Here is a 25,836-nt window from a genome sequence, read left to right as displayed (position 1 = left end):
ACAGTCGACTATAAGAGTAGGGATATCAATCAATTTTGGATGCACATTAAAAAGAAACTGTGAATGGCAACTCTTCAAAAATCATTTCTTTAATATGTGCAAAGGTCAATTATTTGTGCAAAAATAGGCAAATGTGCAAACTAAGCAATTCAAGGTGCAAAACTTTTCAGGACAAGTTCAATGACATTCTTGAGTGGACTGCAGATTTAAGAAAGCAACTAACTCTAAAAATTACTTCGTCACAGCTCAACCTTAGTAAATCGTAAAAAGCTAAGTTAAAATCAAGCTGATCGGTTTTGCGAAAGTATGGCATTAAAAAATGTTTGGTGTATTTAACATAAAAGCCGCAAAAAAGTATAAAGTGTAAAAGGCTTTGTTTGCCACCTTGGGTACAGGGACAGTTTAGGTTTTCCAAATTTCTATTAAATCCTATTGGGAAGCATAATACATTTTTAATGCTTCCATCCCTGAACCAAAACAGCAAGCTTCTATTCCATTTACTCATCTTTTTACACAAGTAACTTTCAGGTAGGTTAGAAGGCCTGTCACTAGGTATCTGGAAGGATAGATACCTTATAACAACCGGCTTTGTAAGGTCTTTCTTTTCCCTCTCACAGTTGTAGTGGCTATACAGGGCCATTTTTACTAAGTTCTTGTGTGAACAGTCTATTATGTGGGGAGATGTAAATAGATGCCCCTGTTCCACACTCACTAAGCTTTTTTCCACCGCCGCGAGCCATGGTATGTGACTGGCCCGGTCACATTTTAAACATGCTCATTGCACCATCAGGATTCAAGCAAGCCGGGCCGAAGACGGCTGTAATGCCAGAAACCGGTCCCCGGAAGCTTGTTTCCTTTCCAGTGAAGAATTGGCTTGGTAGTTTGGTCTGCCCTGTTCCCATGATGCTCTGGGCCAGGGACAGACTAATTTGCATATAGCCAGGTTCTGAACTGGGATGGTGCATTGAGCTAAAAAACGGTGATGGATCAAGCCCTGATCTGTTGACTGGGTAGGAGTGTTCTGATTAACTCAGATACTCTGTCCATCACCACCCCCTTTTTGTAATTATTTTGGCCACCATGAGTGTGGAAGGGTATGCTCAGACATGAGTCCCTTGCTCATTGCACCATCAGGATTCAAGCAAGCCGGGCCGAAGACGGCTGTAATGCCAGAAACAGGTCCCCGGAAGCTTGTTTCCTTTCCAGTGAAGAATTGGCTTGGTAGTTTGGTCTGCCCTGTTCCCATGATGCTCTGGGCCAGGGACAGACTAATTTGCATATAGCCAGGTTCTGAACTGGGATGGTGCATTGAGCTAAAAAACGGTGATGGATCAAGCCCTGATCTGTTGACTGGGTACGAGTGTTCTGATTAACTCAGATACTCTGTCCATCACCACCCCCTTTTTGTACACATTTTAAACAATCCATAATGATGTCACGGGTCAATGACGCGGCTTCATTCCTCCATATTTTCAACCAAAACAACGCAGGTCTAGATCTTATAAAATCCTCTGTATACTTGATGCTCAGTTCTTGGTGGCACAAATAAGTTGGGGCGCAAATAACCCCTCCCAAGATCTTCCTGCAAAACCGGTTCTCCACTGTCTGTATATTAGTACAATTTGTATAGCCCCATACCTCTGCGCCATAGGTTCCTGTTGGTAAGCATTGGGTCTTGTAAATATGTAGCATTGATATAATGACCTCAGCACTTTGTGGTTGGCGGAGTGAGGTAACAGAGTTTATGGCTTTGCTCAGTTTATTTCTTTCCTGTGCAACATGCGGTTGCCATGAGCCAGAGTCAGCGAACAACAGACCTAGATATGGGAAAGTGCTTGTGCATTTTAAAACATTATCCCCTATTGAAATGCAGTTGATCTTATGCTTTTTTGGGCCACAACACATTATGAATGATTTAGTAAAATTAGTACAGAGCCCCAGATCAGCCATATAGGTAACAAAACCGGAAATTAAAATTCGTAGTGCATTAGGTGTGCGGGCCATGAGTACTGCATCATCCGCATAAAGGAGAGCGGGAAGTGGTCTACCAGATGTTAATTAACACACACAATTACTTAATTCATTTATATACAAGATAAAAAGCAGGGGGGCTAAGACGCACCCCTGTCTGACCCCCCTGCCAATAAAAATGTCACTGGATACCTCGGCAAGGGTGTTCAAACGAACACGAGCTCTCAAGTCGCTGTGTAAATGAGCCAGGAAGTGAACTAAGGATTCATCTAAACCATAATTCAACAAAACTGTCCATAAACGGGAGCGATTAACAAAATCAAAGTCAGAACTCAAATCCATGAAACCTAAATAAAGTGGGGACTTTTTTGCAATAGTGTACTTTGCCATTAATACATTTAGATTTAGACATTGTTCCACGGTGCCCACGTGGCTTCTAAAGCCAAGCTGGCATGGATGTAAGATGGAATTATCTTCCACCCAGGTTCTAATCCTATTAAAAAAGACCCTGCCTAAAATCTTCAAGGTGTTATCGATTAGAGATATCGGTCGATAACAGGCAGGGTCCAATCTATTGCCTTTTTTGAAGATGGGCACGATGGTACTATTTGACCAAGTTACTGGCGGTGGAGTGTGGGATAAATGGTTAAAGATGTTACAGAGAAGTGGCGCCCAAAAACTGGTTCCGATTTAATTTGGTCGATGGATAGACCGTCGGGGCCAGGGGCTTTGTTCCCTGCGCTGTCTGAGATGGCATCTTCTACCTCTATTAAAGTGATGTTAAGTGGGGTTAGTGGAGAGACGGCGTCCAATCATGTTAGATGACGCCTCATATATTTTCGAAAAAATGTTTCACCCAGTTGTCCCCTGGTATATTACAATTTATCGGGGTAATGTTGGTTCCTAATGATCTTAAACTTTTAACCTCACTCCAAAATCCAGTAACATCCCTCAATGTCGCAAAGTGCACGAGAAAGTCCCAGTGTTCTCTTAATAGCTCCTCTGTTCTTTTTTTGAGTACATGTTTGTAACTAGCCCTCAATCTCCTCACAGCAGACTGATCACGTGGGACCGCTGTGAGTGCTCCCCTAAGTTCACCATTAGCTTTAGAACATAGGGAATCGAACCACCGTGGTTGTTTATTGTCGGTGGTTCGAACTGGTTGAGATATTTCCTTTTTTATAGCCTTACAAAGGTCCGTAAAGGCCTCTATAATTACGTGTTCGGGGCTATCGGTAGATAGACAGACTGACACTAGTTGGGGATGCATTTTAATAATACGTGCTAAAACTTTATTATCCATCCCCCTCCAAACCACCCTAAGTCTGTCTGTGGAGGCTACTAAATGTTGTGCACCAATTTCTCTCACATTCCCCTGTTCTTTAATAGATTTTAAACTGATTAGAATGGGGTAATGATCGCTATATGGGACATCAACCACCTTGGCCTTTAATAGGAGATCTCCTAAAATAGAGGATAGGAATATATAGTCTATGGTGGTTGAGCACCCTCGCCCTACATAGGTGGCCTGAGGTTCATCAATCTCCTTAATTTTTACCTCATCCATTACGTTAATTAGATCGCGAGAGGTTAAGTGGTCAAGTAGTTCTACGCCTCTTTTACAGCTAGGGGTTCTTAGATGGATATGGGCATTAAAATCACCCCCAATACAGATGCCATCAAAGTTGCCATATTTATGTCCATCCACAATTCCATCTATAAAATCAAATAGTCTTATAAAATTAGGATTAGGATGGGTTACAAAATTATTGTTGTACAAATTGATTATACATAGCTTTATCCTACTAATGTATGCCAAAGCCTGAAAACGTTTGTCATTAACAGATAATAATTCAGTTTTAACTCCTGCCGTGATTTTAGCCCAAATGGAGAGTCCCCCACTAGGACGGCCCATAGCAGGGGAGAGAGCATTTTGATTATAACAGCTGTACCCTTCCAAGAGTAAAGGATTAGTGCACCACGTCTCTTGGAACATCAGCACATCAAAATTAGTAACCCACTTTGTCCACTCTTTAATTAGTGTTTTGGCTTGAAGGCCAGCGTTGTTCCAACTCACAATACTCAAGTTGTCAGTGGGTGCCAAAATGTTAATGCCCTGGGAAGAACTTAGGGGAATAATTGGTAGGACCGGTGTTCCTGATTCGTTGGGCACTATTGTATTAGGGCAGGTCGTCATTTCAGCTATAGAGTCAGTTATGGGCGGCTGCTCGATTTGTATAGTATCCAGGGGGGCTGTAGGTGATGGTCATTCAAAGCTACTCATCTCCGATAGAACACTGAATCTGTTAAACAATGGGTATGGTAATGGTGCTTGATTAAATGATCTCTGGGGGGGGCCTATAAAAATAGCCTAGTGAGAGTGAAGTTATGACAGTTGGTGGGCCGGAGTAAGTATTATTGTTATTAAGAATGTATTTGGCTGTCCCAGGGTGGCGAAAGTTAATCACAATGCAGTCGCCATTGATGTTTTTAAATAGGGGACCAACCCAACTTACACGGCAAACTGACAGGATTTCATTTGAAATGTCATGACCCACCCCTTTGTATTTACACAACCAATCTATACATTTGTTGTTTAGCTGAACCCAAGACTCGCCTTGACCTTCATTGAGGGGTGGAACGCCGGCTAGGACTAGGACATATGGGCATGCATCTGGTGGTAAATGCAGGGTAGGTCCCATGCGCTTCACAGACTTTAGTGTGGTAGCCGGCCCTTTATCAGGGGCAGTGGTGGTTGTTGCACTTGATTTTGGGACAGCGGGAATGGGGACATCCTTTGGCGTCCCGCTAGCCACACTAATAGAACTGGCAGAGCTGGGAAGTACTGCTGTCATAACTTGGGTTTGCTGTGGTTTCCTGACAGTAGGAGTTTTCCCAGTGGTATTACTTCTAGGTGTAGCAATAGGTGCAGGTGTTGGAGTAGGTATACTGGTACTGACTGTATTTGGCCCTTTACCCATATTGACCTTACAAATAGACTCTATGTCTTTCACTAGGCGATCTCCCCTCAATAGATTAAGGCTAATTTGTCCCTTCCGTTTTACATCTTCTTTCTTAACAAGATTTTCCAACCTATCTAATCGTTTAAAAATAGTATTAAATTGCTTGATCATTTGACTTTCCATTTGTTTAAAAATAGTGTCTACAATAGTTTCAATCAAATTCCCATTGGTTTTTGGTTGGCTGATGCTATCAAGTAGTGACTCTGTCTGAGTGTAGACAGAGGTATAGGCATCATTTGCCAGGGTTGTAGGGGGTAAACCTAGAACCACGTCATCAAACGATATAGACTCGCTCGTGTCAGTGCCACCCCTTGGAAGTTCTTTGTTCACTTTGGACCACATACTTTGAGGTGTTGGCTGGCTCTTATTGCGAGGGGGTTGCTTCCTCTTGTTTCCCATTGGTTTGGAGGTCCTTCTTTTTCTTTTCTCACCTCCCGGTTTGTTACTCGGGGTCAGAGGGGCAGCTGAGTCTAGTGGAGCTTCCACTGTGCCGATAGAAATAGAAATACTCCCACCTGGTAATGGTTCCAAGGAACTAGCTGGTGGTGGTTGTTTCAAGACCGTAACCACGGGAGAAAGTGGGGGGGCGTTACTGGGAATAAGCAAAGATGTTTCAGAAAGTGTACTTGCTAAGCCCATTGACATCCTCCTCTCGGTGTTTGCGATTTCATTGGTGACCATGTTGAAAGCATTTTCCAGCATGCTTTCTAGTGAGATTTGGGACGCAATAAATCCTTCGGTAACTGGTGCCACTTTTACAGTATTTCTTTTCACCATTGTGGGGGATGATCAATCGGACTCACCTATTACAGGAGCTTAGAGGGGTGGTCCAGCCCAGCCTCCTCTGGCCTCTGAGGGCCTAAGAGGGCCCGCCCTTTGCCCGGGCTTCGCCCGGTGCCCGCGCGCATCCCGTGACGCGGAGGGAGCGTCCTGGTGATGTAGCGCCTCCGGGCGCGCTATGGCCAGAAGCAGGAAGTGGCTGCAAGGCTCCCTGGGAGCTGTAGTCTCCAGCCACGAGGTGGTGTGCAGTAGCAGCGAGACCACAGCGTTTGGGCCCCAGGAGCGAGAAAGCGAGCGTCTGCCCAGCAGGTAGGGTGTCCTGTCACTGATGCAATTATCCCCACTTAAGTATCACTTAAGTATCACATGTGTAGACCTGTGGGCGGGGCAGCCAAACATGGGACCAGGTGTTGCAGGTGAAGCTGGGACTCCTGGTACTTCGAGTCCCTGCTGGCATTCAGCGTGAGTTCACCTCCGTGATCCCCACGCTCCCAAGGCACAGGCAGCAGGCAACTGCAGAGTCCAGGTAGGAACACTCTCCCCGGTTCCAAAAAGCAAAGCTGCGAGATGTGGGTTTGTAACAGCTTCTCCTCCCAAGACGACCTCTGGGAAAGGCAAACACCAGGGTTCCTCTCCGCCCGCCAGTAGATCATAAAAATCCGATCGCCTCTGCTTTGCTTCCGACTCTAACCAACTGTTACAGTTCTATATGACCTACACAATAGCTATTAGACATGAATGAATACATTGTATAATGAAAATAAAGGTAAGTTACGATTACTACACTGTGCCAATCAGTTCCTAAACAAAGTCGTCTTTTTTCATTTTTATTGTGAGGTTCTGAGCAGAGGTTGACTTTGAGTAAATTTGTGTGAAAGGGCTTTGTGAATAACAGGGAGGCAGAGAGGCTTGTGCACAAAGAATAGACATGGTTTCTAAATGGGTGTCAGGATTAGGCTAATTTAGGAATAAATAGAGTATTTGCATAGGCCATACTTCACCGATCCCTGGTTAAAGTGGATGGAGACGTAAGGGGCAATAATGAAGATAGAGTTCAAATGTCTGAGTATACTTAGAAAGTTGTTATATGAAAGTAGTAGGATTGAAGTGTATTATAAAAAATGTAAAGGAACAAGTAAAAAAAGATTTTAAAAAATCCATTCAAGAGTGACATGAGTTTCTTACAAGTCTTGAAGATTCCAGTCCAGAAGTTCTTCAGCGGCTTGAGATGTGTAATGTTCCAAGAGGCTATTGTTGCCATCGTCTGAGAAAAGAGAAGCGATCAAATTCATATCCTCGAAGGGACAGTAATGTTCCTCGAATATTGGAGCGGCAATATGAATTGGCAGGCAATCTGCAATGTTGTGAAAGGTCGCACGTTGCAGGGGATCTTTTGTGGCTGCGCAGAAATCCCATTCCGCTGCGATCCCTTTTTGCATTGCATTCCCCATTTCTCCACTGTCAGAACAAACACGTTCATGGTTTTCAAGATAATGCATTACCTGCTGGATATCGGGAGCGATTGTTGGGGTGTTGGCAAGGCCTACATCCATTCGCCAGTCAAATGGGCATGTTTTGCAATCAAATGATGGTTGTACGCATATTGCATAAGTGTAGATAAATGTTATGTTGTAGCTAGCTGCGATAATAGATAGAGACAGGTAGCCGAAATGTTTTTCCGTTTTTTTTACAGTATTGATGTAGCTTGGCGTAGAGGCATATTCTGTTGGACATAGTTGTTACCACAGAGAGTGTAGCCATTTATAGAATTATGGGCACTGTTCCTGTTATTCCAGAGATGATCGAATGAATGTAGTCTGGCAGTAAAAGAAGAACAGTTTGAAAGCGTGTTAGAAGGCTGCAGGGGACCGTGTTAAAAAGTGTGCAAGACCTTGACTGTGACATGTGTTGAAAATTGTGTAACAATTCACAAAGTGTAATTGGCGGTTCGTCTTTCAAAGGGAGTGTATTTTACTTGAAGTTCGTGGTATCTGCAGTCAATACATTTCTTTTACAGAAGTGAGGGAGACTTCTGTTCTGAACAAAAGCACTTTTAGTTGGTTTTGTTTCGTGAAATCTGTTTTCAAACTAAGAATTGAAGGCCAAGTTAAAGTTTGGGAGTTAGTTTGTGTGGGTGGGAATAGACATTGCCACAGGAAGTTACTGTGTTTGAAACAGTAAGGACATGCGGTGTGCCAGCTCACATTCCGTAGGAGTGCATGCTATTGAGAAGCAGATAACTGCTGTTAGAAAGCTCTGTGAATGTTAGATGCATTGTGGGAGTTGGCATGCTTTTAAGAAAGGACGCAAGGCTGGTGACTGTAAGCTTAGAAGCGCCGTGTAGTTGGGCATTCTTGGATAGTAATGAATGTGGTCGCACTTTTCACCTGTGAGAAAAACGTCTGTATGCTCTTTAAGACAGCGATACGTAAATGGGAGAAACCACTGCTCATGAATAAATGTGCTACCTTACATAATCACGTACAACATGAAAAACAACATGTGCACCTAGCAGACACAACGACACTGCATACTGTGGGAAACCTGGCTAGCCATGTACACAAACTAAACATGGCATGGCACCTTTGCCTCACAATGCAGAATGCGGGGAGAGATGGAAGCAAAGTATGTGAGACAGTGGACACAACCATGATAGTACAGTCAGTAGGGAAGATTACGGAGTAGTAGGGCGTACGTGCCTTCCCCCCTAAATGTTTAGGGTAGTGTGCTGGCTCGGCGTACGCAAGGCTAGCGTAGGGGTTTGAAGAAGAGGCACGTTTCTCTAGGTGTGGTTCTCTTCCGGATTAGCAAACGTGTCTGCTAGGTCTGCGCAGCTTACACCATCACGAGGCTGATGCCATGAGCGAAGGTGGTTGCGTGAATGATGCTTTCAGCGTGCTGGTATCTAGAAAGTGTAATGGCAGCTGCAATGCATATATGCTCCACAGTTCACCTTTCGACACCGCCGTATGTGAAAGAGGGCCCACCACGTGCCGGCGGAAGCTCCTGGGTCAAAGTCTCCGAGGTCGAAAGACTCCTGAGATTAACGCTGGGTACCGCGACACAGGCTCACAGAGTCCAGCCTGAGACCCAGCACTGTGGAGTGTTCTGTGTACTACTAACACAGTAGTCCAACAGGTATCAACAGTGCAACGGTGTTTTTGATATCATAGTGGATGATGTTAGAACTGTATCTGAGAGTGGAGATGAAAGTACTCCCTTCGACTAGGTGTAAGAAACTCTAGGTCCCAACAGTGAAACGGTGTGTTGATCACACAATGGACGATTATTTGATATTACCTGTTGCTGGTTTTTCACAGAACTCCCTCTGTTGAGGTGCATTAGACTCTGTGCTTCAGTAGTTAACTGCTGCACGTGGTTATTGGGCTTAGTTGACTGCTATGGCTGGAATACACCGCGGTACAGCAGGTCCAAACAGTGAAACAGGGTCTTAATTCTATGATTGAGGATGTCAGAAGTAAAAGTTTGTGATGATTTCTGTGTACCCTCTCCGATGAGATGCAAACAACTCTAGGTCCCAACAGTGGAATGGTGTCTTGATCCCACAATGGACCATGTTAGAACTGTATCTGAGAGTGGAGATGGAGGTACTCCCTTCGACTAGCTGCAACCAACTCTAGGTCCCAACAGTGGAACGGTGTCTTGATCCCACAATGGAAGATGTTAGAACTGTATCTGAGAGTGGAGATGGAGGTACTCCCTTCGACCAGGTGGAACCAGCTGTAGGTCCCAACAGTGGAACAGTGTTTTGATCCCACATTGGATGCTGTTAGAACTGCATCTGAGAGTAGAGATGGATATACTCCGTTCGACCAGCTGCAACCAACTTTAGGTCCCAACAGTGGAACGGTGTCTTGATCCCACAATGGACGATGTCCGATATTACCTGCTGCTTGCTTTTCTCAGAAGTTTGTGTGTTGAGGTGCATCACACTCTGTGCTTCCATAGCTAACTGCTGCACATGATTATTGGGCTTGGTTGACAGTAGTCAGTGGAGTATACTGTGGTACAGCAGGTGCGAACAGGGAACTGGGGTGTTTTCTTTTTTTTTAAAGGTTTTATATAGTGCTGGCTAGACCCGGAGGTATCAGAGCACTTTACATGAGTAAGATCATAGTTGTAGGTTACATTGTAACAAAGGTTACATAGTTTTAGAGCATAGTAACATAGTTACTTGAAAAGGTTGTGACAAACAATGAGCACAATATATGTAAGGGAAAAAGCAGGAAAGGGGAGAGATTCAGTGGAGGGAGGGTAGTAGCAGGGGAAGTAGACAGAGAATGGAGGAGGGAAAGAGGCGGGGAGGGTGAGAGACACAGCATGGAAAGAGGAGGGGGAGGGCAACGGGGACACAAACCAGTAGACGAGTCAAAGCTGCGTCCAAAGTCCAGTAAGCTGTGATCCCAGGGGAAGTGGTATCACTTCCCTATCTCTGTCGCGAGAGGCTCCCTAAGCGCAGTGGACTCTCTCAGAGGGGTCTCTGAGACTCCAAGGCCTACATACTGGATCCTTCCCCAAAAAGGGGAGAGGGAGTGCTTTGGCAAAGGGTGCCATACCATACCTCAGCAGTTAGTGGCTCCCTTGGCGCAGTGGACTCTCTCAGCGTGTTCGCTGAGACTCCAGAGTATAAATATTGGATCTTTCCCCAACAAGGGGAGAAGGAGTGCTTAGTCAAAGGGCACAAAGGACAGGGGGCTAGGCGGTGTAGAAGGCAAGGGGAGAGATTTAGGGGATAGGAGCTAGCGTATTACATGAGGAACAATAATGTTATACATTTACATCAGTTACAAGTTACATAAATATCAAGAAAAGCATTTATAGAACATAGGGGACAGGTGAATGGAGCAAGGAAGGGTAAGGGGAAAGAGTTAAGGGGTAGGAGGGAGAAACAATCTACCAAGTTAATCAAAAGAAGAGCAGGGGGCAGCCATTTTAGAGAGAGGGAGGAATCCTTAGCAGAGGAGGGGATCTTGCACTTGACCCAGATGTACCAGGGAGGTGGGGGCGGCCATTTTAGAGATATTAGAAATGCCAGGAACCGGGAACCTGAAGTAATTCAAGGGGCATCCACCCCAACATCAGCGTGTGGAGCGAGATTCCAAAATGAGGCCACCAAAGCAAACCAGTCCTAGGAGCGAGAGCAGACAACTCCCGACGTCGGAAGTGCAAGATCCAAGATCCCCCAGGCAGCCAAGGGCGAGAGCGACTGTGGGCACCAGAGACTCACCGCAGATGTCCAGAGCCCCACAGCACCTCTCAGTAGTGGATGGAAGCACGCCTGGGGCCCAAGGAAGCGAAGATACATCGGCGTGGTGGCAGCAGGGGGTGTGGACATCAGCAGACACAACGTTGTCCCCCTGCCTCCCAGCGGACAAGCATGGTGAAGGGGCAGGGGGCTCAGAGCCCCGACATCACAGTGGGGCAAAAGGAACACATGGAGTGGAGTGTCACAGGGACGATCGCGCACCGTCCCTATGGCATATGAGCATTCTGCATTGTAAGCGCTGACGATCTCAGCTCAGGTGGGGGGGGAGGGTCACGCTTACAGGCATAGATCAAAAGCAGCCTCCAATGTGTAGCGGAGATTTGGGGGCCGAATCCGGTAAGTCGCAGAGAGATCCTCGGCCTCAGCTTAGATGCAGGGGCCAGAAAGCAGGGGGAAGGAGGAAAACCGGATCAATCTCCTGCCTCGGGCCATGCAGATGGTCGAGGCAGAAGGCTGTAGCGACTGCTCCAGGTCTTCCGAAAGAGGCAGGGTGCTGTGTCACACAGGAGCCGGTGGATCCACAAAGCAATCAGCTCAGGAGTGGCGCAGTGGCTTCAGACTGAGTGACCCCGTCGCAGACCAAGATGGAAGCAGGCCCCAGTCACCAGCCGCCGGATTGGGGCGGGCACCTCTGATGGTGGACTCAGCCAGCATCGGCAGCGCAGGAGCAGGCAAGCTGGGGAAAGCTCACCATGTGGACCCAAAGATGCCGTGGCTGCCGCAGACCCAGGATCAGATGAGCGCTCCAGTCCCGCGGTCCAAGCCGAAGGTCCAGAGGATGTCATAAGTTAAAGTCTGTGATGATTTCTGTGTACCCTCTGCGATCAGGTGCAACCAACTCTGTGTTTTCTAATCGAATGGTATGTTGCTGTGAGGTGTTAATGACCACTGCATCTGTTCTAGACTGCGGTTCGAAGGGTTCACAATTTAGATTGAGTGGTGATTGTTTGATTACAGAATCCAGTAGTTAAGTAATTAGAACGTCTATTGAAACATACACAATATTGTATTATTAGAACATTGGAATGTTGGGAGCTCCATTGAAAACAATGGAGTGGCTCCGTTCTTATAATGGCTTATATAAGCCTGGAGCTCCAACATTGCAAAGCTTTTTTGTTGACAGCTCTGGGGAGCCTGAAGGGATTCCAATGCCCTTGCGCTCTCTTAAGGCTTTGCTATATTTGTTAGAACATTCTACCCTCCAGTGGCAGAATGTTCAAATTGCCTTATAGCCCTTTGTAGCTGGGCTTTAGTGGCTATTAAAGTCCCTCTCCCTTGTTAATGACCCTCGCCTTTGGCCTTTAATTCTGGAGAGGGCATTTAATAGCCAGTATAGCCTGCTACAGGGGGCTATAAGGCTAAGTTTTTTATATGAATTATCCCCTTCCCTGCTGGGCACATTCCCCCGCTGTGCTGGGGGGAGGGAGGGCGCGCGCAGCGCTCAGGTGCTCATGACAAGCTCAGCTCGTCATGCAGCACAATGCTTGTGTGCTCGTGACGAGCTGAGCTTGTGATGACCACACTCGTTTCTTTAGAACGCTCGCACAGCAGGGGAATTATCCCAGCATGCGAGCGTTCTAAAGGCCATGACAAGCTCAGCTCGTCATGAGCACCGGAGCACCGTGGCTCATGATGAGCTGAGCTCGTCACGAGCATGCAGGGGGTTAAAGGTTTAGTAAAATGACCAAATTCATCTTGCAAGTCGAAAGGAACCGTGAATAGTGTAGACTGTGGACAGATGAAATCCCAATTCAAATTGTTTTGATTTATTTATTGTAGAGTTTTATGTAATTTATGTTGTTGTATTTTGTAAAGAGGGAGTGAGAAAAAGTATTGATGGTTGTGTGTGTGAGTACTGCCTTCAATTAGCAATGCAGACAGTAGTATTCACAATTCAGATTGAGTCGCTATTGTAGATGATGCAGTCCTGTAAGAAAAGAGATTGCTGTAGTGTGCTTGCTGTAGTGTGCTCTGTCTGCACCACTTATACACATCATTGCAGGCTCCGCACATGTTTTGTTTGCTTCGTGAATTGCAAACTGTAGAGCTCAAATCAATGCCACGTGGCTGTGGGCCCTTGCTGAACGCTCTCTCTGGCCTGTACTGCAGAATTCAGTATTCACATTTGCAATTGAGTCTGTATTGTAGATGATGCAGTCCTGTAGGAAAACACATTGCTCCAGTGTGCACTGTCTGAACCACTCATACGCATTATTGCAGACTTTGCACACTTTTTTTTGCTTCGCGTATTGCAAACTGTAGAGCACAAGTCAATGCCATGTGGCTGTGGGCCCTTGCTGACTGCTCTCTCTGGCTTACACTGCAGACAGCACTGTTCACAATTCAGAGCTAGTCGGTATTGTAGATGATGCTGTCCTGTAGGAAAAGACATTGCTCTGCACACTTTTTTTGCTTTGCGTATTGCAAAATGTAGAGCTCAAGTCAATGCCACATGGCTGTGGGCCCTTGCTGACCACTCACTCTGGCCTTCACTGCAGACAGAAGTGTTTACAATTGAGATTGAGTTGCTTTGTAGACGAGGTAGTCCTGTAATAGTATGGGCAAAATTTGCGAATTCGCGTTCGGCGAATTCACGTGAAAGCGAATTTGCGGTCCGCGAAATCCGCAAATTTGTGCAAACTTGTGAATTTTTTTATTTTGGCGTGTTCGCGGGTTTTTTTTTCAGCGCGGCTCCCGTGAACTTACCCATGCGGTCGTTTTTGGGCGCGACCATCTTGTTCACGGGAGGAAAACAACTCGGCAAACTCAGAATCAAGGTAAGTCAACGCAGCGCACGCAAGATGTATTTTTGAAGCGCAAACAAGCAAAAAAAAAATTGCAAACTTGTGAATTGCGGATTGTTTGGCAATTTCGCGCGATTCGCGGAACGCGAAATTGCCAAAAATCCACAAATTTTGCGAGCGGAAAGAGTTTTCAGCCCATGCTTAGTCCTGTAGGAAAAGACATTGCTCTACTGCATACTGTCTGCACCATGCATACGTATCATTGCAGGCTCCACACACGCTTTTTTGATGCTTCGCTTACGACACACTGGGCAGCTCAAGTCACCTCATGTAGGTGTGGGTCGTTGCTGACCGCTCTCTGTGGCCAACACTGCAGACAGCAGTGTTCACAATTCAGATTGAGTCGCTATTGCAGATGATGCAGTGTTGATGGCAACAGATATTGCTTCCTAGTTCGGCCGGTCTGTAGCACGCATTATTGCTGGCTGTGCACATGCTGAATGCTTTTGATGTGGCTATGTGAGTGCACTAGAACTGATGGAGAGTTTATGATTTAATATTTTTGTGTATTATTTCAGATCTATTGATTGTGTCTTAGTATACCACAAGTTGTGGTTATTTTACTATAGAATTATTTCTGTATTATTTCACATCTACGGTCCCTACCTTATTGCAGCAGAAATTATCGATTCTTTTAATATTGAATCTCTGTGTGTGATCCAATGATTACTGTTGTAGTTGATTCTAGCAGCAACCATTCCCTGAAGGCTGGTGTATACACAGCCTACACGCATCCAGCACAGACGTCACTGGATATGTCACCCTGGTAATAAAAATGAGTCGAGCGCACGTGCCCGTACCCACTTCCACTATCTATCTGTGTCCGTGTGTTCATTATCTAAGCATGATACTGTTTCTGGGCCGTACTATATTACATATGCAACCATGTTACCGTTGGTATTGGAGAAAATTTCGGCAATGTAACTTTTAGGTGTATGGCTATCACAGGTGGAAGGCTACTTTACAGAGCATGAATATTGATGAAAATGATGGTTGCATGTTGTGTGTAGTGTAAGATATGTGTATATTGCAAAAAGTTTAGAACAAAGCTCTCTAAGCAGAAGAGTTGTGTCTCATGAAATGCAGTACAGATATTGACGACAATGGGTGGCGTTTTCGAACTGTTACAATGGGAAATGTTATGAACTAATTAAATGGTTTTTTTTATGGTCACATGGAAATCGCGCAGCCAGTGCGCAATGAAATCGCACCGATGTGATTTTGAGGAAATATATTTACTATAATATGAGTTTATTACAGTTAGAAATATTTAACTGTTTAAAATATTTTTAATTATTGCTTGCTCTCATATATACTTCAAAGTTATTTAGATATAGTTTTGAGACAAAACAATTAGGGAATGGCATATGCGGCACGATATCATATCTCTATGACGTAACACAAGGCGTGGCAGCGTGCATTCATCGCATTTGGAACGCGCAGCGGGAGCTACCCCATACATATGTGACTTAGCACGCTGCTTGGTAGTGCGTACCGGTCACATCCCACAGTAGCAGCTGGCGCGACCTCATACATACATGTTGTTACGCGGGACGTAGTGTCACAAATCCATTGGATAGTAAATGCGCATCAATTAAATGTGGTGGATAGGATTCGCGTGCTGATCGAGGTAGGTAGACTACCGCTACGGGACTGTAGTTTTCTCAACAAAAAAAAACGTTTGATATGCATATTGTTTTGAGAAGATATAAAACATTACATAATTTTTAAAGTTCAAAAAAGGATAATAGAGTTGCAAAATATTAAAAAACAATTAGAAAAAATATAGGTTTTATAAATATTAAAATATGAAATTAACATTTAAAAAACCTTTGAAATTCACTGAAAAAAACATAGGTTTTACAGACGTTATAGTTAGGAATTAGCATTTAAAAAACCTTAGGAAATTCACTGAAAAAACCATAGGTTTCAGGGACGTTACAGTTAGGTGGACATTTGACTCATATAAAACCAGAGAAATTCACCAGTTATAGTTAGTTGAGCTAACTATAACTCTCGCACCCGCAATGCACTGCTGATGACGTCACATATTACATCACTCATAACATGGTCAGTGACATCACTGATGACATCACTAATGACATTTCATTACTTGGGTAATTTTAGTTTCTATTTATGGTACACACAATAGTTTTAGCAACATTTAGAGTATAATGGACAATAGAGAAGCAATATGTACAAAAAAGAGGAAAACTAGAATATCTGGTTTTCAATGCATTCAAGCTAAGAATGGTTGGCAAAGATCAAAAGGATAAAGCCATACTGATTAAAATGTATGTTAAATTGTAATGTTTTACAACGAAAAGGCTGTTCAAGGAATTTGAAAATATGCATTTAAGCATACAATACCAAATCAAATGTGACAATGTTTTGATGGTAGATATCACCAAAGGATTTCTTCCATGTACATTGATAAATGTAAGAGCACTAGCACTTTAAATTCAGCAAAGGAAATTCCAAACGCTGTCATGTGTTCAAGGCAGGCGACTGCCGAAATGCGTTATGGCGAGATTTGTTGATGCAGTGAATAAGATACAATAATTGCACTTACTTTCGGGTCCGCTCTTGTTTGTTGGCAGCAGGCGACATTCAAGAGAAAGCGAGCAGTGGAAATATATATAAATTGTCCTCTGTCCTGTTTGCTATATATCTTTCCGAGCAAGCATGCACAAGGCCACTTGGCCTAAACTCTCTTTCCCCAGATTGTTCGATTCCTGACCAGGATTTCACCTGCATCTCATATGTGTTAAAGCAGGAGATATATTATTTTGTGAGCACATGATTTTGTATGACAATATATGAAATAACACCATGATTTGGTTTGTCACTTTTTTAAATGATTTGCTTGAAGGGAAAAACAGACTCTGCATGTTGTACTTAACCTGCAATTTAGTAACTGGGCAAAATGATAGTCTATTTTCTAGCTTCTTTGCTGCTCTCTCGGACATTGGTCCTTCCTTAATTTCTATCACTGTGTACTTTAAAATGGTGGTTTTGAATGTATGCATTTGGCTAGTGAAAAAGACCGTCTGGTAGAAACGCGTCGTCAATAAAGAATTTACTTTGAAACACGAACCCTGGAGTGCGAGTCTTCTGTCATCCTGGTGAACAATACCGGGAGAACTTTCGTATATATGTATATATATATATATATATATATATATAAATAAATATATATATATATATATATATTTATTTATATATATATATATATATATATATATATATATATATATATATATATATATATGTCCAGCCAATTCTTCTCACTTCTAACCCTTGAGCTCATCAGTTGACTAGGCTAGAACAGTGATCTAATAGAAGCTTAGCAGGCAGTGTTTGCCCGATTCTAGCACTTGTCAAAATACTTAACATAGGACTATCTTCCCATGCAAATAATATTGTTGCATCCCTAATAGATTGCTTTCCCAAAAAGACCATCTATTTCCTTAAAATCTGGCATGAAAACGTACGTTTACTTAAAACTGGTGAACAATACCGGGAGAACTTTCGTGAATATATATATATATTACAGAAAGACCTCAACTCTAGCACGGACAACCTCTGTGCCAGACTCAAGGAAAGAGGTTACAGCTCAACCACCCTAAACAAAGCAAGACTAAAGAGCGACCGCCTAGACAGGTCGGTCTTACTCCAAAAAAAGCCCAAAGCAACAAATGATACCAGAACAACCATTACTAACACAATGCCCAGACTGATCACAGGATACACTATACACCATAAGAACATTAGGAAAATCCTGTACAGACACTGGCCACTGATCAAAAATTACACAGTCATAGGACAGAGTTGTGCCAAACTACCCCAGTTGACCTTCAGAAGAGCAATTTCAATGAGCCAAGAATTGGTCAATTATGCACCATCTGCTCCAACCAAAAAAATCTGGTTACATTCCTAACCGGGTTTCTACAAATGCACCAAGTGCAAAGCCTGCCAGCATGGGGTCAACACTAAATCAGTCAAATTTCCTTTTCGAAAATCCCCTTTCACAATCAGACAACACTACACTTGCAAAACAGACTTTGCGGTGTATGTGCTCAAATGCTCCTGCAATTTAATCTATGTGGGGAGCACTATACATCCAGCTCATGTGAGGATCCTCCAACATCTAAGGGCAATTACTAATGACGATCCAGCGTACCCTGTGGCTCGCCATATCAATGCTCACCACAGTGGAAAAGTTGAGGAACTCACATACTTTGTTTTGGACAGTGTAGCACCAAACCCCAGGGGAGGGAACAGACAACAAAAACGGAGACGACTCAAATCCAAATATATCATGGAGCTCAACAGTAAGATCCCCTTTGGGCTCAATGCTGATGAGGCACTTAGTGTACATCTATGATATGACACCATACTACTGTTTAAACACCCCTACTCACGTTTCCTGAGACAAACCCATCTACTGAATAACATCTTGTTTCACCATCTGGGACTTGATCCCTTTTAACTCACATAGTGCACACTTTAATTTCGTTTATAAATTTTTCCACCTTAAATCACACACACACATCACTAATTATTAAACAACCATGAGCTCGAAACACGCTCGCTAGCCACCACAATATCAGAGTTCCCCCCTTCTCATAAAGCAAACATGCCTGCTGCGCACTCATGACACTCGTTAAAACAAATAGTCTCAGAAACTTCCAACATTGATAAATCCAGGCATCTCTCCAACGAGACACGAGCCCAAAGCCCACATGGGCAGGACTCCACGCACGCCTACGACCACCGCCTTTTACACTCACGCACTTGCGTATAATTCATCCTTTAGGTCCCACACAAACAATTTTGTGACGCCTAAATTTAGCTCGAACCTAACAGAGCAGTAACTTTTTAACCTACACGCATTTGCACTGGTTTATACATTTAATCTGAGACAGACAATCGGCGGCACAATTTCACTGCCGATACACAGTCATGTTCGTTTTAAAAAAAAAAACGCGCGGACATCGTGCACCTATGGCTCTTCATGACATACAAACCTCAAAGAGCAGCGCGCATACATAGACAATTCATGTTCATTTAATAACCCGCGGACATCGTGCCCCTACGGCTCTTCAGGACATACAAATCATAAAGACTAGCGCGCATGATACTCACTTTCAAACGCGCTCTGACAGGGATGCACCAAATACACGACGTGTCTTGAACGTACCCAAGAGGTTACAGACCACAGAGCGGCTAAAAACTTATACACAAGGTGGAAGGAACTCTTCCAAGTCTAAACTGGCATGTAACTGGTAGCAGTCATTTGTGTCAATAACATCTACATTTCTCACACCATGAGCCACAAATTATTATTTTCAGCAATGAATACACACCAGCATTAACCATTAATTGTAAAGATGCATTTACAATGTTTTAAATATTTATGCTCGATGTGTCACAATGACTTACATGGTTTTGAGCGCAATGAACTCTTCTATGTTCACAGTCACATACTTAATTATGTCACATGGTTGTTCCATCACCTATCAAGTATGCACTACTATAAATATGGCTCACAAACATGGTGTAAAGCAGATGAAGTGAACAAGGCGGACTTGTCCGCCGAAACGCGTCTGATCGCATGTATTGGTGAATAAAAGCCTTTGATTTGACCCACGGAGTCGGTGCCTGTTCTTCTGAAGCCTAAGCCAGGATTGGGATAATATATATATATATATATAAAAGCCAATTCTTCTCACTTCTAACCCTTGAGCTCATCAGTTGACTAGGCTAGAACAGTGATCTAATAGAAGCTTAGCAGGCAGTGGAAAGACTGTTTGCCCGATTCTAGCACTTGTCAAAATACCTAATATAGGACTATCTTCTCATGCAAATAATATTGTTGCATCCCTAATAGATTGCTTTCCCAAAAACACCATCTATTTCCTTGAAATCTGGCCTGAAAACTTACGTTTACTTAAAACTTGTGTCACCTCTCTTTTTTCTTTCAAATGGTCCTCTCCTTCCCTTCCATCCTCTGCATGCCTACCCTTCCAGAGGACAATTTACTCTTGCATGCATGTTTGTCTTAATCTCTGTTATTGTATTTCTGCACACAGCCTGCATCTCTTTAACAAGATCACACCTCTCCAATTCAAAAAGTCACATCCCACCAACCTAACAATACTTAACCTCCTCTAGCTCATCAGTTAATCCTCCAACCATGTGCATGTGTCACATACTATCCTACTAATGATTACAATATAATGCCTATCAATTTAATTCGCCAGAAGAAACTGGAGAGCATAAAATAGTTTGCTTGGGCACACAAGATTAATCCAAGTAGTGCACAATAACCCCTGCTTGCCTTGTGGCTCTCTGAACGGGGTTCTGACAAATACCTATTTACCAATCATCATTGTGGACCTTATTAAGAGTGGCTACTTATTTCCGATTGAACTGTTAACAGCAGTCATCGGATTGTAAGATCCACAGAAACACTATGGATCTGTTTACATTTAGCATATATTTCAGCTGCATTGAGCCATAGCAAATTGAGGAATTACTGGAGGAATAAGAACTGGAATTACTAAATCACCTGAAACCTCTGATTTGTTAGTTGACCTTCAATATCCAGTATATAATAGTGCAGATTTTTCCCACCACTAGTGTTGCTGGCAACCCCAGTTTCAGTAACTCCAGAAGTCAGGAAAGGCCAGCCCATTGCCAGGGCCACTCTTAATAAGCTGAAATAAATTATTAGACAACATGGTAAATAATTACTTTAATAAATCTATATTTGCCAAACAATGAGATCAATTCACAAAGGCATTTGCACAAGTAGAAGTATATTATATGCACAGGAGGCTACATTTGTAATTGTAATTGCATTTATATAGTGCTTACTACCCCAAATGAGGTGTTGAATCTCTTTATGCCAGACAGCACGGTGTTCTGGAACCCAAGGTTAGTGGTTAGTCCTATATTATTGGTAACTTCGCCGAACTGTGGTGGTTGAGGCCTTTTACTCCTGATGTCCAGGGGCCCAACCTACTATGGATTCTAAAGAACTGTACGAGTACCGCTTTTGCACTTGACTCTTAGTAGCAGGCATGGCCGAGCAATCCAAATCTCCTTAGGGGCGGGGTTTGTGGATACAGATTAGTGAACACAGGCTCACTTCTCAAAATGCACACAGCAGCAGCAATATATCATTGTCCAGCCAAATACTCACTTTAATGAAAAAAGAGAAGTATTTTATTTCTACTGCTACCCAAACTAAGGAAGAGTACCACACTCAGAAACAATTACACAGTTCTCCCCTGAGATTGGGGTCTAGTGTCTCTTTGGCGGTTCCCAGTCCGATACTTGGGTAATGCTGTTTTCATGGTGTCCTCATTTCTTCAGCACGCTAGAACAAATCAAAGTCCTTGGTGCTCCCAGTGACCTCCTTGGAAATATGGGCTCACCACAACTCACTGTCCATGTGCTCCGGCCCGGTCAGCACGGTGGAGTTCTCCACAATGCCCACCGCATTCACATGGCTATCTTCACAACTCAGTCCTGCACATGGATAACAACCAGATCAGTACAGCAGCCATTTCCTCCCACCTTGCACCTGGAACCCACTTGACAGGGCTCCCCAGTAGACCTCCCTCCCTTCAGTGCTCTCATCTTTCACACAGGGCACACTGATCTTGGCAAGCAGGCAGGCGCTAGGCTCCAGACTCCAGGGCAGGTGGTCTTGGATTCCCTGGGTGATGTCCCCTCACCCAGCTGGGAGCCTAGCAGCCTTGGCCCCACTCTCCTGGCCGAAAGGCAGAATTCTTGCAAAGCTTTGACTCCTCACACAGCCCGTCTGGTTGCTTGGCAGATGACAATTTTGGGGGTCTCAAACTCCTATTCTTATAGTCCATTTTGAAGCACCTGCTCCTCTTGAAGATCCGTCTGTCATAGCAGAAATGTCTCCGAAGCAGATAGTCCCACCACACAGGCCAAGAGATAGACCAGTGTGCGCATATGGATGTCAGTCAGAGTGATATATGCATCAAAAGGTTAGCCCAGGTCTCCCTGTCCCATTCTTTACTATTCTCTTATTAATTCCATTGCCTTCATGAGATGTGCCTAGGACACTTTCTTATGACCATTCACTAAATCAAAGAGCGTCCTCTGAAGTCCACAGGAGAGGCCTGGCCCTACCCTCCAGGGTGTGTGTGTCCCACCCAGTGTGCAGGAATGCAGCAATACACACATCAATCTGTGGCATGTGTCTACCTTCTCTGCATGCTTTACCATGCAAGCCTGTGTCTCCCAAAATGCAACCCAGGGCCCTCCATTTATTGTACCATTGACAGACACACACACACCCAGTGCATGTATACTGCACAGTACTGTGTTCTCCATGTGCTGTATCACTCACAGGCACACATACACCTTGCACATGCACTTACCTAGCACCCACTGCATTCTTCATGTATTGTACCACTCACAAGTACACATACACCCAGCACATGCATTTGTCGTGCACACACTGCACAGCACTACATCCGGTCTTGTACCATTTACAGGCAGACAGACTTGTTTACTCCTGCTGATCATTACACAGTATGTTGCCACCACTGCACTTATGTTGCTTAACTCCTAGCAAAGGCAGTAGCCACTCACTACTATGAGGGTAGAGCTTTGGGCACCCCTTCCAGTCCAACAAGACCACAATCTGTGAGACAGGTATATGCTATGGCAAAGACGCATGATCCGTGTTTGCCTATGACAAGAAAATCAGCATTAGAGATCCAGACATCAATACTCAGGGCAGGGGGCACGTCCATTTTCATGCATTTTCATGCAGAATTCTTTTCTGACCCAACAGTATTATATAGTGATATCTATGGGATAACGTATCCACTGCCATGCATTATAAGGATATAGCAAGTCACTGAAGAGTTCCATGACCATATAAGGGAACAAGGCAGAAGGCTGATTTTCAAGGTTATGAAACTCCGAGGTAACTTTCAATGTGCTTATAATGTACAGCAAGGGGTACTTTATTCCTTATAATACGTGGCCACACCATCACCTTTCCCATTTACCACTTAAATCCCTGGTGCATAACTCCTTTAGAGGAAAAAGAGGGCATGCTTGCAAACATGAAGAATGGAAATAGAATTTCTAGTGCAAAATTAAACACATTGAAAAAGATAGCTTTTTGTAAAAAAAGGCGCAGTATCTCAGACTGTGTAGAGACAAGCAGAAAGATTCCAACTTTTCTAAAATTGCCTAAAGAGTGAAAACAAACAAACATGTTGCCATAAATATCTCCTTTCTGATTGACACTGTCAGATAGAAAAACAGAGCAGAAGAAAGTTATTTCATTTGGATTCTGCCATAATTTCTTTATAATAGGTGACCTGGTCTGTCACAAGTCATCGATTATAAAGAAATTAGAGGCAAGCCTCTAATCCAAGAAATGCGTAATCCCATGTTGTAGTGTAGTTCCTATATTCCCAATAGGCTCTGCGCATTGGAATATTATATCCTATAGATTTGACGTAGAACGTATGTCTACTAGGTCTCTATCGAATATATTAGACTTTAGTGTGAGTGCCAGCTAGCTCAGAGGTTACTCGAAACTTTCTCGAATAAACAAGAAGGGATTGGTTTCTGACAACCCCATAAACATGACAACTTTGTTTCCACAAGATAAAACTGATCTTCAGAGTCGTGGAAACAATAGATAGATATTTTACTAAGTCAATCGTGCATGCTTCGTTTCATCAGAGGTGCAGAGAAATAGAGAGACGGGCATTTTCAATAAAAGTATTTATTGAACAGTCTTCTTTCTCATGCAGAAGAAATGAACTGCTACAATCATAATACTGTCTGTAAAGTATAATGCGTACAGCAAGAAGAGTATTATGAAATACTACTGTAAAAGCATGGTATGGTTTCTAAGCCATAAAATACATACATGAATAAATAAAAAACAAAGTGCTCAACTGGTGCTTCTAAAATACGCCTACCCCGATGTACCTGACCTAAGCCTAGTACGAGGGAAGAAGTAAGTGAGGTGTTGCATAAGTTTAGTATTCTTTTGCCAAGAATCTAACCAAGATTTTTCTTAGGATCTAATCAGCTCCGTACCTTGGTTTAGAATGAAGGAGGTCAGGTATCTCTCTGTCTCAGGACTCGATTTCCCAATACCCCGCAAGGGGAGCTTGGAAACACTGGAGCTGGATTTCTCGGCAGGAGAAAAGACAGCGTCTCTCTCAATGCATCTGCTGGAGGGTCGGCTTCCGTGGGCACTTGCTGTAGCGAGATGCAAGTAGATAGTCGAACTGCTCCTAATCACCGTGTGTTTGCTAGGGCAAGTGTGGGCGTATTTATACCTTGAAGGTGCTGAGTTTGACGTAAAGTTGGACATAATAACGTCAACAAAGAATCTCTGTTCTTAGAAAACTCCATGAGTTCTTGGACAAATCAATATGCAAGCAAGGGGAAGTCCCTAACTGCTGAAGCCGAGTTTTCCAAGAAATCGTTGTGGATTTTCAGAACTAGTGGAAGTAGCCATGCCGTATTTGGACTGCATGAGCTATGTCTAAATATGGTTATGATTTCTATGCCTATATAAGGATATGGTGATTTATACCCATATAAGGGCATGAATCAGGAAAATTACACTAGGGTCCTAAAATGCTATACAACACCCACTCCACTTTATTATGTTCGACATTACTACATTTTAAGCACAAAAAAATATGTAAAGCATGTGTTTACAATCCCACCCCAAAAACATAAAATGCATTTGAAAATGGTTGTACACATAAAATGAGCATTTGTACAGTACGCATTTAAAAGCAATGATTTCATTGTAAGCATATGATATGATATTAGCAATGCTAACCGAATGAATCACAAATATTACATTTATGAAATGGCTCTTAGTTACAGAAGAAAAAGTCGAGACTATCCCATAGCAGAATAAATTAACCTTTTTTTTTGTTTGTTTGTGGATTAGGTCAATATTGTTTCTAGGAAGTATTGAAATAATTATTGTTCTCTATGAATAGTTCTACTTTGAGGAGATTACTTTGTGCCCAAGTTCAGTTTTGGGAAAAAGTCAAATCAAATCGTAAAAAGTAGAGTTCCAAAGCTAGAACTTTTTGTTTTGAAAAAGCGAAGGTCGAATTCAGAGTTCATAGAACTCTGTGTGCTAATTTCAAAAATGATTCTTGTGTCAGAAGAAAACATTAAATCTTCTAAGCTGGCAAAGAAATCATCTACCACAGTAGGTGACAGTTGAACCACTTCATTAAGCAGATCAATCGTACACAGATGAGAAGCATCACCGTCAGCGTCAGTCGCATTAGCAATGTTCGCAGTAGATGGTACCTGTGTGCCTGTTGGTCCACGTATCTCACCCTCAGCTGGAATTGCCGGTGAGACCTCAATGAATGCCGTCATCAGGATTGATAGCCGCTGGGGGCAACACAATGCATGAGCCGTTACCGAACCAAGCAAAGCGTCAACATCCATTGGCAGAGCTGATGGAAGTGTTAGACAGATATCCAACACGTATTCCTCTCCACAAAGCAGGCATCATAGTACAGGTAAGATGCAATCTTGCCAGATTGATCTGAATGATATGAACCACGTGATATTCAGATCTCTGAAACAAGCCAAGCAAAGAATCTGTACTATGCATTCACGATAGTGCATGGCCAGAAGAGTGTTCTCCATTGTAATCTGGGTATCGCTGGTGACTGGACTTGCCATAACGGAGCAGAAGGAACAAAAATAGTATCCCTGCTACAAGTCCCAAGATGAGAGGCAGGCCGCCGAACACAGAGTGCACGAAGTTTGGAAAAATGCCTAGGACTGCTTCAAAGTATGCTAACAGTCCCGAAAAAACTGTGTACAATACCACTGGTATCAGACATGTTTAAGATACTTCCTAACATTTCTGCTAAATGTATTGGGCAGTTTGTTGATAATAGGG

Source organism: Lissotriton helveticus, chromosome 11, assembly GCF_964261635.1.
Source record: "Lissotriton helveticus chromosome 11, aLisHel1.1, whole genome shotgun sequence".
NCBI lineage: Eukaryota > Metazoa > Chordata > Amphibia > Caudata > Salamandridae > Lissotriton > Lissotriton helveticus.
The sequence above is the reverse complement of the archived record's forward strand: the minus strand, read 5'-3'. Positions refer to the sequence as shown.